Genomic DNA, 15328 nt, shown 5'->3' on the forward strand with positions numbered 1-15328 from the left:
GGCTACTCCTGAGGTACATAGATTATCCAAAATACATACAATTTTTTCATAGAAAATTATATATGTATTATAATTTTTATTCAAGACAGGTTGAAATTAATAGATTTCTTACATTCACTGCATTAAAGGAATATTTATGGCTTTGGTAATATTTTAAATTTCAAATTAAAAAATTTGAATATCTGAATTAAGTATCTCTGATTTAACTCTGTGTGTGTGTGCGTGTGTGTGTGTGTGTGTGTGTGTGTGTGTTGGGAGGAGGAATAGACCTTGGAATTGTTTTTTCAAAACTTTTTTTATAACAGTACCTAATCTCAGTTGGCAAGGAATAGCTGTCCAGAATGCTGCATAGATCTAGTGAAAAGATTTAGGGAAGTTGTAACTAGTTTAATAACCATCTGTGGAGTGACATAGATTGACACACCCAATTACACAAGACCTGAGTCTGAGAACTGTTGATGTGCAATCATCCCATCAGCATCTGCTCGTCATTATCAACAACAATAATGGCTCAACTATTTCTTTGAGGCCACATGAAAAGACAGTGTACCCATAGCAAAGGATAAGTCAGACCTGAAAAAAACATAGCCCTCTGCATCCCCTTGTTCCCAAACTTCTTTTTAAACATAACCTTTTGTGAAGTTCTGAAAGAATTCATTTTATGTTTTCTTTTTATTAATTTTTCTTCTTAAATACCATGTCTTTCTGGCTGAAATCCTTGCCAAACCAGGAAGGGCCAGTGTACTGTGGGTGATTTTTCTAATTCATTTCTTTGTCATTTGAAGCCTTCTGTGGCTTCACGCTGCTTTATGTGTATGTAAATATTCAGTATCTTTTCTAGTTTACGCTTTTGTCACAACTGCTATTAAGCCACCTATGGACACATTCTAATATAAATTATTTTGGCCACTGTGAGTGGGAGGGAAAGAATCAGTTCACAGGGATAAATTTGCATGTTGAGAAGATAATATATAATAGTTTGCAAAACACTTCTATGTACATTGTATCTTTTATAGAGACAAGGCCATGTTTTTATTTGTAGAGACTGAGACAGAGACCCCATGAGATCTAATGCAGAGTCACATGACTCCAAAGCCAGGTCTTCTATCTGCTCTTTGGTATATAACTGGATCATTATTCTATTGACAGAAATAAGGAATCTTCTTATTTTTCAAAGGCACCCTTTTGCCCTTGGAAGGTATCTTTAGAAATCCTCTACCAGAGTAGAAAGAAGACAGTTATATTTTCCTGCCTTTTGATAAAAAACAGTGTGTTTTTTCTAAATCTTGTTGTGTTTGACTAGAGTCTGATTAAGGTACCTTTTGGGAAATTAAGGTTCTATAGAAATTACTGGGCTCAATCTAGTGATACAAATATGTGTTGTTTGATTTATCAACACATTACAAACCTTAACTTTGGAGTTTTAATATCTGGTTATCTTTAATATCTGGTTATCTTCTTTCTGAAGTGTACGTACACAAAATGGATGCTAAATAAGGTCTTGTTGTTTTGGCAAATAGTCAAATGCAAGGTATTGATAGATCAGTACTGTTATAACTTTGGTGCACAGTTGCTGCATGCAGATTGGCTGTGGGACCTTGTTCATTTTTTGAGAACTAATGTAGAGTTTGAAAAAACACCGTAAGCCTGCATTCCAGAAGTTCTGGTATGGATAGTGTGAGCCCAGGGAATGTGCTTAGATAAAAGATCATTTAACAAATAGGTTTTGCCTTTTTTTAGCAATCAGGCTTTGTGCTGAATATTAGAGTGGTTGTTTCAGAGAGTTTGCAGCAATTAGGCTTTATTGGTGCACTAAGGAGAAGCAGAGAGGAGAAGCAATTCTTGGTAACTTCCTTGGAAGTTGCAGCTAACTCTGAAAAGTCTGGGTTGAACTAGGTAAGTAACTAATTCCTAGAATCAATAAACTTTGCAGGAGTCCGTTTGATTGTACATGTAGCTCCCTGGAATTGCTATTGGTCCCTAAATCATCAGTTTGTAATGCTGGTTTTCAAACTTGAGTGCACATCAAGTTTTGGAGGACTTGTTAGAATACAGATTGCTGGGCTCACTCCCAGAGTTTCTGATCTGGTAGGTCTGGAGCGGGACCTGGTAGACTGCATTTCTAAAAAGCGTCCAGGTAATACTGCTGCTGTTTGGGAAAGTACACTTTGAGAGTCACTGGCTTACAGCAATCTCAAGGTGTTTGGATTTTGGGGCAGGGGTGCTGTGCAGGCGTTGCTGGGATCTCTTCACAGCACCTCCACTGCATAGAGGTGAGCCTCCAGATGTTTTCATTCATTCAACAAATATATGTACCTATTGTGTGCTGGGCACTGCTTAAGTTGCGAGGGGATATTGTGAAGAAAGTAAGCAAAACCCCTTTGTTTGTAGAATTTCAGTGAGCATAGTCCTGGGTTAACCTGACAACAGTCCTACTGTTTATTGATGCTTATAGGTGAGCCTATTTCTCTTTCTAGCTTTCTTCCACTTAATTTACTTTCTTTTGGAATTCTTGAATTTAATAATAATAATATTGATGTTATTAGTCATCACGATAACTTTTTATTGAGTGTGTATTTTATGTCAGACACAGTGTGGCTAAGTGCTTTACATACATTATCTCATCTAATCCTTAGATAAAACCCTGGTGTATTAGTCTTAATTTAAAAGATGTACTTTGGAAAGGTTAGTAGTTTACCCAAGATTATGCAGCTAGTTAAAAGTGGTGCTGGGGCTGGGCTTGGTGGCTCACACCTGTAATCACAGTGCTTTGGGAGTCTGAGGCAGGAGGATCGCATGACACCAGGAGTTTGAGACTAACCTGGGAAACATAGCAAGACCCTATCTTTATGAAAAATAAAAAAATTAGTCAGGAGTGGGGGTGCACACCTGTGGTCCCAGCTACTTGGGAGGCTGAGGCAGGAGGATTGCTTGAGCCCCAGAGGTTGAGGCTGCAGTGAGCCATGATTATGCCACTGCACATCTGTCTGGGTGACAGAGCAAGATCCTGTCTCCAAAAAAAAAAAAAAAACAAAAAAACAAAAAAAAGTGGTATTGGGCCTGTCTAATTGCAAGCCACATTCTTTACTGCATGCTTTAGTCCATTGTTTTTTAAACTGCAGATCATGACCACGAATGGGTCATGAAACCAATTTGGTAGGTCTCCAACAGCACTTTGGGGTAAAAAAGGGTAGAATAGAGAGTATCACATAGTATGGACAAGCATTGTTTCTTGAAATTTTTGTTTTTGCTGTGCATGTATATATGTGAATATTGAGGTCTGGTACAAGATATATTTCTCACTGTAGGTCACAGTAAAACATGTTGGTAAGCTACTATTTTCTTGGCTATGGGACTATATGTCATCTAATCACTTTTTAAAAACAGATTACAAACTGTAGGCCTTAGAAAGGTAAATAATTTTTCAGCTGGGCATGGTGGCTCATGCCTGTAATCCCAGAACTTTGGGAGGCCAAGGCAGGCGGATCACGAGATCAGGAGTTCAAGACCAGCCTGGCCAATGTGGCAAAACCCCGTCTCTACTGAAAAAAAATGCAAAAATTAGCTGGACATGGTGGCGTGCACCTGTAATCCCAGCTACTCAGGAGGCTGAGGCAGGAGAATCGCTTGAACCTGGGAGGCGGAGGCTGCCATGAGCTGAGATCACGCCATTGCACTCCAACCTGGGCAATAGAGAGAGACTGCATCTCAAAAAAAAAAAAAAAAACCAAGGTAAAGTAATTTTTCAAGAGCACAAAAATAGTCAGTGGCAGTACAAAGACAAGATGACTGACTTTTTTTTTTTTTTTTTTGAGACAGGGCCTCACTCTGTCACCCAGACTGGAGGGCAGTGGTGCGATTTTGGCTTACCACAACCTCCACCTCCCAGGCTCAAGCGATTCTCCTGCCTTAGCCTCCCGAGTAGCCGGGATTACTGGGGTGTGCCACTACCACCCGGCTAATTTTTTTTGTATTTTTAGTAGAGACGTGGTTTCACCATGTTGGCCAGGCTGGTTTTGAACTGCTGACCTCAAATGATCCACCTGCCTCAGCCTCCCAGAGTGCTGGGATTACAGGTGTTAGCCACTGTGCCAGGCCAGATGTCTCACTTTTTAGCCCTTGGTCCATTGCTTTATTCTTCACACCATACCACTTCCTTAGAAGTGCACCTGGGAATGCCTGGGAATTGAATTTTATCTTTCCACATGATGGCAGATATGCTATGGAACCTTCAGGGATGTCGGTGAAACCTGAAAAGGGAAGTTGAATCTCAGCCTGCTCTGAGTAGGTGAAAATTCTGCCTTGGATCCCCCAAAGTCTGCAGATAAAGATGTGACATTTCTCGTGTTCTGCTGTGCTTGAAGGAAAGAGGGTAATAATCTTAACGGTGCCAAGCTGTAAGCATGTTGCATATATTAACTTGTTTAATTACTAATTATTTTGATACAGCGGCCATGCCTGGGATATGAACTCAGCTGTTTTGAGTGAGAAGGGGCATCCTACCAGTGTGAGTTAACACTTCTCTGTACTCTCCCCGGTTCCTCATTTTGTTCCTGCTGAGTTCAGAGCTATGTTCCTCATAGCCTGGCTTACCTGTGGATGTTCTCAGCCTCATTTTCTTTTGCTAGATCATATATCTTCATTAGGTGGGTGATTTTGGTTTCTGTTACTTTTTCCTTAATATTAGTATATTGCTGATTTGGATCAGGGGCCGGGCTGTAGATTTTCAGCATGGTGAGGTGATAATACATGTTGGTCCCCCATGCAGAATGCTGCCTCTAGCACTTTAGCCAAAGGAGCTCTACAGTCTGTCCAGAAGTACTGGGGGACACTGGTAATAACCTGAGAACACTTACAGAGCCTTCCAGAAAGTGCCCTTTCACATCATATAAACAGATCATGGGAAGCTGAGGGAATGCAAAGTCAAGGCCTCATTGGAGAGCGGAAAGGAGGCTGAGATTGGTGGAGAGGAGTGGCTGTTACATTCTAATTAGAAGAATGACATGTGCAGGGCCATGAAGCAACTAAAGATGGGATGAAAAACTTAACTTGTGAATCGCAAAATTTGAGTAGGAAGGAGCTGGAAAGGCCTGGAAGTGCGAAGTGATTGGCCCTTGGTCAGATGGCTAGAAGATAGAGAGCCAGGCATAGAACCCAGAATCCAGGCCATCATTTTGTGGCCTCTTTTATCCTAATGACATGTTAGCCAGAGGTGTCTTCCAAAGCACCTGATTATAGGGAAGAATGAATATCACTTACCCTAGAGTGAGTGAAATAGAGATGCCAGGAAGATATACCAGGTTTATCCAGTTTCTTTGCATTTTTCTGGCATACTGTATACTCTTGAGCGCATATGTATCCTACTTTGTGAAATCTGGGGGTAAAGCAGGACCCTTCAAACCCTTAAAAAATGTATACCCCAAGAAAAACATTTTTAAAGCATGAACGCTTCCTCAAGTAAATACATATTTATACATTATATAAATGTCTGGCTATTAAACCATGTATGCATATGTTAACTCTAAGTAAAGCTTATTATATGTTTTTTAGCCCATAAATATGGAGATGTTTTAAAATTTCTTCCAGTGCCCCAGTGGATGGTCTTACACCTCCCCTACTTCTGGGGTACACACACCTAATTTTGCAGACCACTGGTCCAGAATGTAAATTGAAGAGTTTAATGTCTAAGATATTTGTTCTTTTGTTTGTAGCTTATCTTTTACTCCCCATGTTTCAAATATCCCTTTGCAAAATAATTTTTGAGTTAAAATTTTCAATTAAAAAACTGTATCCTTGAGGTAGAAAAGATAAAGATAGAAGATATATGTGAATTGGGTTGTATCTCTCCTTAAGAGGAAATACTGTTTTTTATCTAAGGAGAACTAACAACCCTCCCTTTCATTGTCTGGGTTGGTATAAGTAAAAATCCTTGTTTGAAGTTATTAAGCCTTCCCACCCATATGATGATTAGTTTGGTTCATAAGCTAGAGTTAGGGCTTGGTAAAGGCTCCTTTTTTTTTTTTTTTTTTTTTAAAGTCTTTCCACCTTAACTAGCAAGTAAGCTAGAAATGACAGAGCAGTAGAAGGGGGAATCTACCAGAGTGTCCTACAGGACCTTGTTGAATGCTACTGCTGCATGCAAGGGTTGTGGATTTGGTGTGGGCCTTCTGCAGTATCACCCAAATTTGAGCAGTACATGTAACTAAAAGTAAGAAAAATAAATTAGACAGTTTATTTCATTTCAGACTTTGGAAGCCCAGGACTGTGGGGATTAGCTATTAGCTAAGACAATGATTCACTGAGCAAATGCAGTGAAAGATTCTTTTGTTACACTGATCATCATTTGTGGAGAGACTCTGAAGAAGGATAAAGCTCTGGCTGCATAGTCAAACCAGACCTACTACTCAAGGACATGCATACTAGATATGTAGGTGTTTCCAAATATTTTTTTCAGTTGTGGGGGTGCAAATCATTTCAATAGTAGAGTAACTCCGTTCATTACTGTTACTGGAAAAACAAGTTTAACCAAGCACATATCCTACTGAGGGTGAGTCAACAGTGTCATTTTAACATAAGAAGGACAGTACATGAAGTGAGTTATTCCAAGTCCTGTGGTTTTCCTACAGCTGAGCAAAGACAGCTGTTCTTTCGGAAGTGGGGCTCTAAAAAGAAGTTGCCCATCTCCTTTCTTTCTTGATTATAGCCTTTTAGTTTTCTTTTGGCCTGAGACATTTCAAAAATTCATTTCCTCCTTAGATTTCTATCACCAAATACCCTGAATTTTGATAATTTATTTATAGAGTATATTATTTATTATAGACTTATTATAGTTTAAAACTTTATTTTAATTTATCTCCCATTTCAAGATCCATGTTTGCTATATGTGTCAGATAATAAAAATGCCATAAGGAAAACAGAGGAGTGATCTTTTTTAATATGTCATTATTTTCTATAGTTCTTTAGTGGTATGGACATGGAATAAGGTGGCATTTTGTGGGACAGTATACCAAACTTAGTGATAAAATTTATACTTTTAATTTTGGAGGACAAAAGTCTTGTATTCTCAGCCTTGTGGATAAGACAGTGCTCTGAGCTGTCTGAGGTTTCCTAAATTGGGATTCAACATCATGAAGGGTATGTGTCTGGATAGTTTATTTGTTGGTTTGGGAAGGTGAGTTTTTGTCTTTTTTCCCCCTCTGAGTTGATTTCTTTAGTTGGAGAGAAGCAGACCAGATGAAGAAAATACTTTATCTCTTATGGCATTTTTGGTTTACCACATTAGTTATGACCTGTCTTCTCTGAGCAGCAGGCCATGCTTCTCTGTTCAGTAGTTCAGTTTTCACTAACTTAACTGCAGATGTGTTCTTGGAGGGATTTATTTCTAATCAATTGAATTATGGGTACTTGGATAAAATGATGATGGGTTACATACTTTTAATAGGGCCGTCATTTTTAAGAGTAAAATCTTGTCAAGATAGGGTATATCATACTTATGATCTGGTTCCATCTCTAACTCCATAATTTCCTTTTGCTCCTGTGTTGCTACTCTATTATTGAGAAGAGATGGTATCTTGCCAGTGTCAATTTTACAAAGAAAAAATTCTAAACAATTTCAGTCATAGGGTAGTTTTTTTTTTTTTCCTGGAGAAATAATGCATAGTGTAGTATGTTGAATCCTAGAGTTGGCAAGTTTTCAAAAGTGGGGTTCTTTTGTTGTGTAGGTAGGGGTGATGCTAGTCAATGGGTGTTAGTCATTAGGGCATGTGTATGAGTGGTAGTTCTGAGATACAGCATTGGCAGCCCCTCTTGTCCCTGGTTTTGTTTTTGATAAGCAAGTCCTGGTTTTGTTTTAATAAGCAGGTCATTAGCTGATCTTTCGTGTAAATGTTTTTGATGTGCATAGCTGGTATGTGGGTGGTTACCTACCTGAGAATGTTGTAGTCACAAATGTATATTATGGAAGTTTGCAGATTATGGTGGATAACAGGTTTTTCTAACTGCGTATTTACAGATGTAGTGAGTGAAAGGAATGTTGGGTCAGTAGGTAAAAGACTTGTGCTCTGGTCCTGGTTCAGACATCTTGATTTGTGTGACTTTGGGCAAGGCCCTTATTTCTTTGAGTTGCAGTTTCTTGTGTAAAATGGTGCTAATACCAATTTACATGCCTCATAGTGTTGTTGTGGGGATCAAATGAGATCACTGTTTATGAGCAGCCTTCTCAGGAGTGAGAAATAGAGGGTTGTGAGCTGACTTTCTGATTTGTTTGGCTGAGGTGTTCACACAAGCCATAGAATGCTTTGTAGGCTTGGGTGGAGGAATGTAGATGGAAATCAGCTGAAAATCCCTGCCTATTAGAAGCTGAGATGTTAATCCTAAATATATTCTCTGGAGTACTATCAGATGCCTTGCTTTTCTTCATGATGCCATATTAGCTTCATCTTCAGGTAGCATAGGTGCCTGTTACTCTCATTTTACTTGAAGAAACTGACCAGCCAACTGATTTAGGATATGGCTGGCTATCTTCTGGAACTCACATTAGAGTTACTCCTTGAGAGTAAAGTCTTGTATTTTCTGAAGGTTGCTGCTTTTGGGGTATTTTCCGTGGAGGTGGGTGGGCACACACAAAAACTCACTGTGCTCAAATTTATAAACTTGTTCTTCTTAACAATTTTAAAGCCAGATTACATTGGATTGGGGGAGGGGAGGATACTAGATTTATTTAGTGTTTTTTAATATAAAACTTTGTATTTGAAACTTTATGTGGTAACATATTTAGGCTCATAGCCAAAGTGATTACAATGCATTGGTTTTAATATTTTCAGTGAGGTAATGTGTGCTTTAGTGGGGAGGAGGAGAAATATTTAATCACCAGCACTACACTAATAACCACATTTACTAAATCCTTTGTCCCTTTGCTTGAACTGAGGGTTCCTTGCTTTTATACTGGTTTTCCAAAGGACTTAATCTTGTTAATGTGATGAGGTGATGATGGGAAGGACATTCCCACTGGGCCCGAAGTGGTGAAACTGGTAAAACTCCCTTTGTAAGTCCCTCTTGTTCAACATGAGTGTCACTCCCATGTCCCTAAAGCAGAATGGAGTTTTATTGAAGAGAGAATTTTAAGAGTGATAAACAAAAGAGATGGAAATATCTCCTGTGCCAGGTCATTGTTACCATTAAAGACTAGAATAAACTGTAATTTTGCAGATTTTCTTTTTGTCTTATGGGAAATTAAAGACTTGGTTATCCTCTCTCGGAGGAAGATAGAAAACTACTGGGCCTGCTCATTAACAGTTTAGCTTGGCTGACATTTTTCAAGCACTTACCATGGTATTATAGCTGGGCTGAAGCTAGGTGGAGCAGACCTCACTTTGGTGTTGCCTAGCTCCAGAATCTGTCTTCTAGTGGAATTCCCTTAGGCTTCCAGACAGGAGTGGCAACAAAGCAGATGAAATGGAAGGTAGGCCAGGGCATCTGCTCGTTCGCTCGCTCGCTTGCTCTTTCTCTCTTTCCCTTTTCTTTCCTTTCCTTTCCTTTCCTTTCTCTCTCTCCTTTCTTTCTTTTGCTTCCTTCCTCTCTCTTTCCCTTCCTCTCTCTCTTTTCTTTTTTTCTTTCTTTTTTTTCTTTTCTTTTCTTTCTTTTCTCTCTCTCTCTCTTTCTGTAGCAGTTTATTACTCATTTGTGAGAATCAGGGAAGCACTGGGCTCAAGAAAGCCAATACCCCTTCTAGGGCTTACCCCCCATTTTAAAATTTAATATATTGGAATTTATATTGTTTCTTTTGATCCGAGATCTTCAGGCTGAAGCTGGAGAGAAATCTTTTGACCTCTCTAGAACAAAGAAAGCCTTTATCAAAGACAATGTAACTTTTTGAGTTTGCCAAATTAGGTGTTGCTGCAAATGGAGAAACCTAGAGTTCTCTTCTGTGCTTAAAGACACAAACATGGAAAGTTTTAAGTTCCAATATGGTCACTTAATATATACAAAATTTTCTGTCTTTGCTGTCTTTGTCATTCCAGCAACAACTGGATGAGCAAATAGAATGATTGTGAGCACTTGCAAACCAAATTGTGACTGTTAGTGTGTTGAGCTGCTTTTTTATTAAAATGACTGCTACAACTCTGCAGAAATCTGAGTAGTCTTGAAGATAAATTCTTGCTTGCATTTACAATAAAGAAAGAATATGAGTAATCAAAAGGCTGATGGAGGACTGGCGTTTTTAAGAGGAACTGATTTGGACATTGAGATTATCAGCTCCTCGTCAAATATCATTAAGTATACATTATTATTTTTTTCTGTTGACCAGGAGACCCAAGTTGTGTTGATGTGGGACATAGTTGTATGTCTGAAGAAACAAAGCAAGGGAGAATAAAATAAATAAAAATTGAAGTTCAGGAAAAAAAAAAAAAAAATATATATATATATATATATATATTTTTTTTTTTTTTTTTCAGGCAGAGTCTTGCTCTGTCGCCCAGGCTGGAGTGCAGTGGCACAATCTTGGCTCATTGCAAGCTCCGCCTCCCGGGTTCATGCCATTCTCCTGCCTCAGACTCCCTAGTAGCTGGGACTACAGGCACCCGCCACCATGCCCAGCTAATTTTTTTTTTGTATTTTTAGTAGAGATGGGGTTTCACCGTGTTAGCCAGGATGGTCTCGATCTCCTGACCTCGTGAACCGCCCACCTCAGCCTCCCAAAGTGCTGCGATTAAAGACATGAGCCACCGCGCCTGGCCGTTTAGGGCTATATTTTATGTTTTCTTCTCCCTTTGGTATTTAATAAAGATTTGATATTTTCTATTATCTGCTTTCCTCTGTTCCAAGGTTTTTGGCCTCAGGTGTGTTCTCTGGAAATGGCAATGATAGGCATTTATAATCTCCATATTTAGATATTTCCCTCACAGTGCTAGTTTCTGAGCTTATTAGAACCTAATGTTAAATGACGAGTTAATGGGTGCAGCACACCAACATGGCACATGTATACATATGTAACAAACCTGCACGTTGTGCACATGTACCCTAAAACTTAAAGTATAGTAATAAAAAAAAAAGAAATATCTTGGCTATGAGTCAAGGGTTTAGGACCTTTTGAGGCACTTGGGTTTAGACAATTCTCAGTGATGTGTACAGGAATTTGGGTACAGGAATACTATTCACAGCTGAACAGAGTTTGATTTTGGCTGAAGGCATATTATTTGATCCAGATAATAATATAAAAATAATCCAAATGTTAGGACCTTAGCTTCTGCGAACCCTGACTTGAGAATAGTTAGCCATACATGTAGTTAGACTTTATGTAGGACTAACCAATCGCCTCTGCACTATTTTTGCACAGTACATTGATTATGGTATCCCTGATGACCTCTGTCCCCATCCTTGTGAGTAGCCTTCATTGCTACCACCCAAGGATGTTTTAAAAAGGCTATGAGGAAGGATGCATGTAGGGAAATCTGAGGTTGTTCTTTGGATTTTCCCTGTTTTGTTTTAGGAAGTATCCATGATTTTATATAATAATATGTAGCAATCTTAGGTTTTTCCATTTTCATTTTTAACATAATTGTGTTATTCATTCTGTTTGGGTGTCTACCTCTAAATTAACAAACATGAGAAATTGTGTACTCCATTTAAAAAGTGTCCTGAGCAATTTAAGCTAAAAGAATATGTTGTTTCTTTTGGGTGTATAGCAAGAAGATAATACATATTTATAAATTTTTTTCCAGCAAGTGTACTTAAAAGCATGTACTTAAAATTAAGGACTTAAAAAACTAAGCTGTACTTAACAAAATAATCTTTAGAAAGCTTTAAGGCCGGGCGCGGTGGCTCACGCCTGTAATCCCAGCATCACGAGGTCAGGAGATCCAGACCATCCTGGCTAACACGGTGAAACCCTGTCTCTACTAAAAATACAAAAAAAATTAGCCGGATGTGGTGGCGGGCGCCTGTAGTCCCAACTACTCGGGAGGCTGAGGCAGGAGAATGGCGTGAACCCAGGAGGAGGAGCTTGCAGTGAGCCGAGATTGCGCCACTGCACTCCAGCCTGGGCGACAGAGCGAGACTCCATCTCAAAAAAAAAAAAAAAAGCAAGAATTGAGTTGTTTCAATTATTTTGCCTTAAGAGACCCATTATGCTGTAATTTATGATTTTATTGTGGCTTTGTCCTTAATTATATCTAATTTAATGGTTGTTATTTTATAGATTAAAATGCAATCTGAGTTTTTAGCATTTTATAGTTATCTTTGTACGTTATACCATATCTGACAGTAAAGCTTCAAATTTAAAAAAAAAGGAAATCGTGAGTTAATAAAACAAAGTATTGAGTCAGACTGTCTTTTTAAATTATTCATGTATTATCTTTTATCCAAATTAAGTCTTTTTCTGAAAATATGTTGTATAGCAGATTTTTAGATGTCGGAGCCTACATTATGTTGTTTTTAAGTGGGGGAAAAAACAATGATGCATTCTCTGTCCATTCAAAAACCCTAACCAAACTTCCCCAAATATCACAAAACACCTTTAGACAACTATATAGCGATCTACCCAAACTTTTGTATAACATTTACAAAACATTTGAGACATCTCTTACCTGATTTTAAAAATACTTAATGAATTCATTATTTGGTATATTTTTGTTCAATAAGTAATGAGACTATACAGTATTGATTATAAATTAGCATTTTATTCTATCCGGTGATGAATAGTATACTGTATGATTCTGTATTATACATTTAAAAAATGAAATAATATTATTTTTATCTAAATAAAGCTTGGGTTAGTGGGATCCCTAAATGCTTAATAGAAACAACCTCTGGGACCAGAGATTCTTCTGTGTTCATCCTGGTAAATATCTTTCAGGTTTATTAAAATCACAAAGGCTCCCCCTTGCTCAGCATCTATTTTTAGCAAGACAAAAGAAGGACTTTTTAGGGTTTGTGTTTATTAGTTTAGGATCTGAATATGTTTGCTGAACTTTTGACACACACTGATTTCCTGCTTATATTAACACCGTCTTGCATAGGTTATGTTCATTTATACATATGAGAAGAGCAAAAGAGGGAGTTAGAAATGTAATATTGTGGAATAATAGTTAAAAAAATTAGCTGATCAATAGTATTTGGTTTATCTAAACTTGTCATAAGTGTGTTGCTCTAAATAAAAGAGTATAGTTTAATCAACTGTTCTTATTCAATAAAATAATCTATTTTGCCTTAGCATTGATTTTTTCTAATTATCTGAAACCTTGTCTAATGAACAATGGTTTGGACTGTTTGGAGTTTCATTTTAAGTTCAACCCTTACTATAAATTCATTGCTATCAGATTTCTGCAATCCTGTTTTTTCTGCTTAATATTTCTTTGAGAGCCCTTATATCTCTCTATTTATTTCCCATTTTCCCCACAAATAATAGAAAATTTTTGACTTTCTTAATTATTCACATTGTATCTAGGAGTCAAGCAAGTGGACAGAAAATGCCTGTTCAATCTAGTGATAGGAAGAAGACCCTAAGGTAGGGCCAGTTTGGCCTTTTTGAAGATCAGAAAGATGGCCAAGAATAGGTGGAGCAGTGTTTGACAGTGGGAAGAGTGACCAAATTAGGATCAGGGATGGCTGGAGCCAGAACATGTAGGGCCTTCTAGTCCTTGTTCGGGATTTTAGATTTTGTTGCAAGTATAAGATATCTGAGGGGACCCTAAACAGAGTAGTAATTATCAGATTTATGTTTTAAATCTCACTCTGGCTTCTAAGTGGTGGGCAGCAGGAAGGAGACAAGAATGATGCCGATTAGAAGGCTGGGACAGAATTCCAGATGAGGAATCAGTGGTGGCCTAGATTAGGGTGGTGGCAAATGAAATGAAGAAAAGTCAAATATGTCTTGGAAGTAGAACCGACAAAAGTTGCTAATGTGTTGGATCTGGATGGGTAGAAGTGAAAAGGAGAAATCAAGGATGACTTCTAGATTTCGAGATTGTTTTGCAAGTTGATGGTGCCTTCTACAATAGGGAGAATGTTGGGGAGGAAACATTGGGGGCAGATGGAATTAAAAGTTCTGTTTGGGCTATCTGAAACTTGAGGTGCTTATTTGACTTCCAAATATATCTGCAATATATATGCATCAGTTTGATGAGTTTAGAGCTTGGCAGAGGTAGATCAAGGATGGATACATGATATGAATGTGGAAGTTATCATTATATAGATAGTATTTAAAGCCATGGGACTAAATGAAATTACTCTGAATATTTTTGTCACCTTCTCTGACCTGTACCTTCTCCCTCCCTTACCATGTAAAATTATTCCCACATTATATTGCAGGTACATATTTTAATTATAGTACCTATAAATAATTTGGTGTTCTTTTCTTTTTAGTAAAATTCTCTGATTTCTTTATCCTGTTTATAGCTAACTGGTTTAAGAGTATTCAGTTACTAGCTTCTATATTTAAGTGAACATCTAAAAATTATGCATTTATTTTCTGTTTTTTTTTTTTGTCTTTGCTCCAGGCAAAGTCATTAATAAAGATTTGCGGCATTACCTAAGTCTTCAGTTTCAAAAAGGATCAATTGACCACAAACTGCAGCAAGTGATCAGAGATAATCTCTACTTGAGAACCATTCCATGTAAGTATGTGATGGAATAAAAGAACTGAAGCAGAAATGTCCTTTCTTAACTAATTAAACATCTACAGATAGTTTGATGGAGTATTTCACATGAAATTGTGAAGACTAAGTTGGGAACAAGAATGAAACAAAAATTGGATAAGAAGAAAAATTTTCAAAGAACTTGAGAGGTTTTGTTTTTAAAAGTAGAAAAATGGAAAAACTGGGCCGGGTGCAGTGGCTAACACCTATAATCCCAGCACTTTGGGAGGCCGAGGTGGGTGGACTTGAGGTCAGGAGTTCAAGACCAGCCTGGCCAACATTGTGAAACCTCATCTCTACTAAAAATAAAAAAATTAGCCGAGTGTGGTGGCGGGCGCCTATAATCCCAGCTACTTGGGAGACTGAGGCAGGAGAATCGCTTGAACCCAGGAAGAGGAGGTTGCAGTGAGCCGAGATCATGCCACTGCACTCCAGCCTGGGTGACAGAGCGATACTCTGTCTAAAAAAAAAAAAGGCCGGGCGCGGTGGCTCACACCTGTAATCCCAGCACTTTGGGAGGCTGAGGCGGGCGGATCACTAGGTCAGGAGATCGAGACCATCTTGGCTAACACGGTGAAACCCCGTCTCTACTAAAAATACAAAAAAAAAAAAAAAATTAGCCGGGCGCGTCGCAGGCGCCTGTAATCCCAGCTACTCAGGAGGCTGAGGCAGGAGAATGGCGTGAACCCGGGAGG

The sequence above is a fragment of the Pan paniscus genome, chromosome 1, assembly GCF_029289425.2.
Source record: "Pan paniscus chromosome 1, NHGRI_mPanPan1-v2.0_pri, whole genome shotgun sequence".
Lineage (NCBI taxonomy): Eukaryota > Metazoa > Chordata > Mammalia > Primates > Hominidae > Pan > Pan paniscus.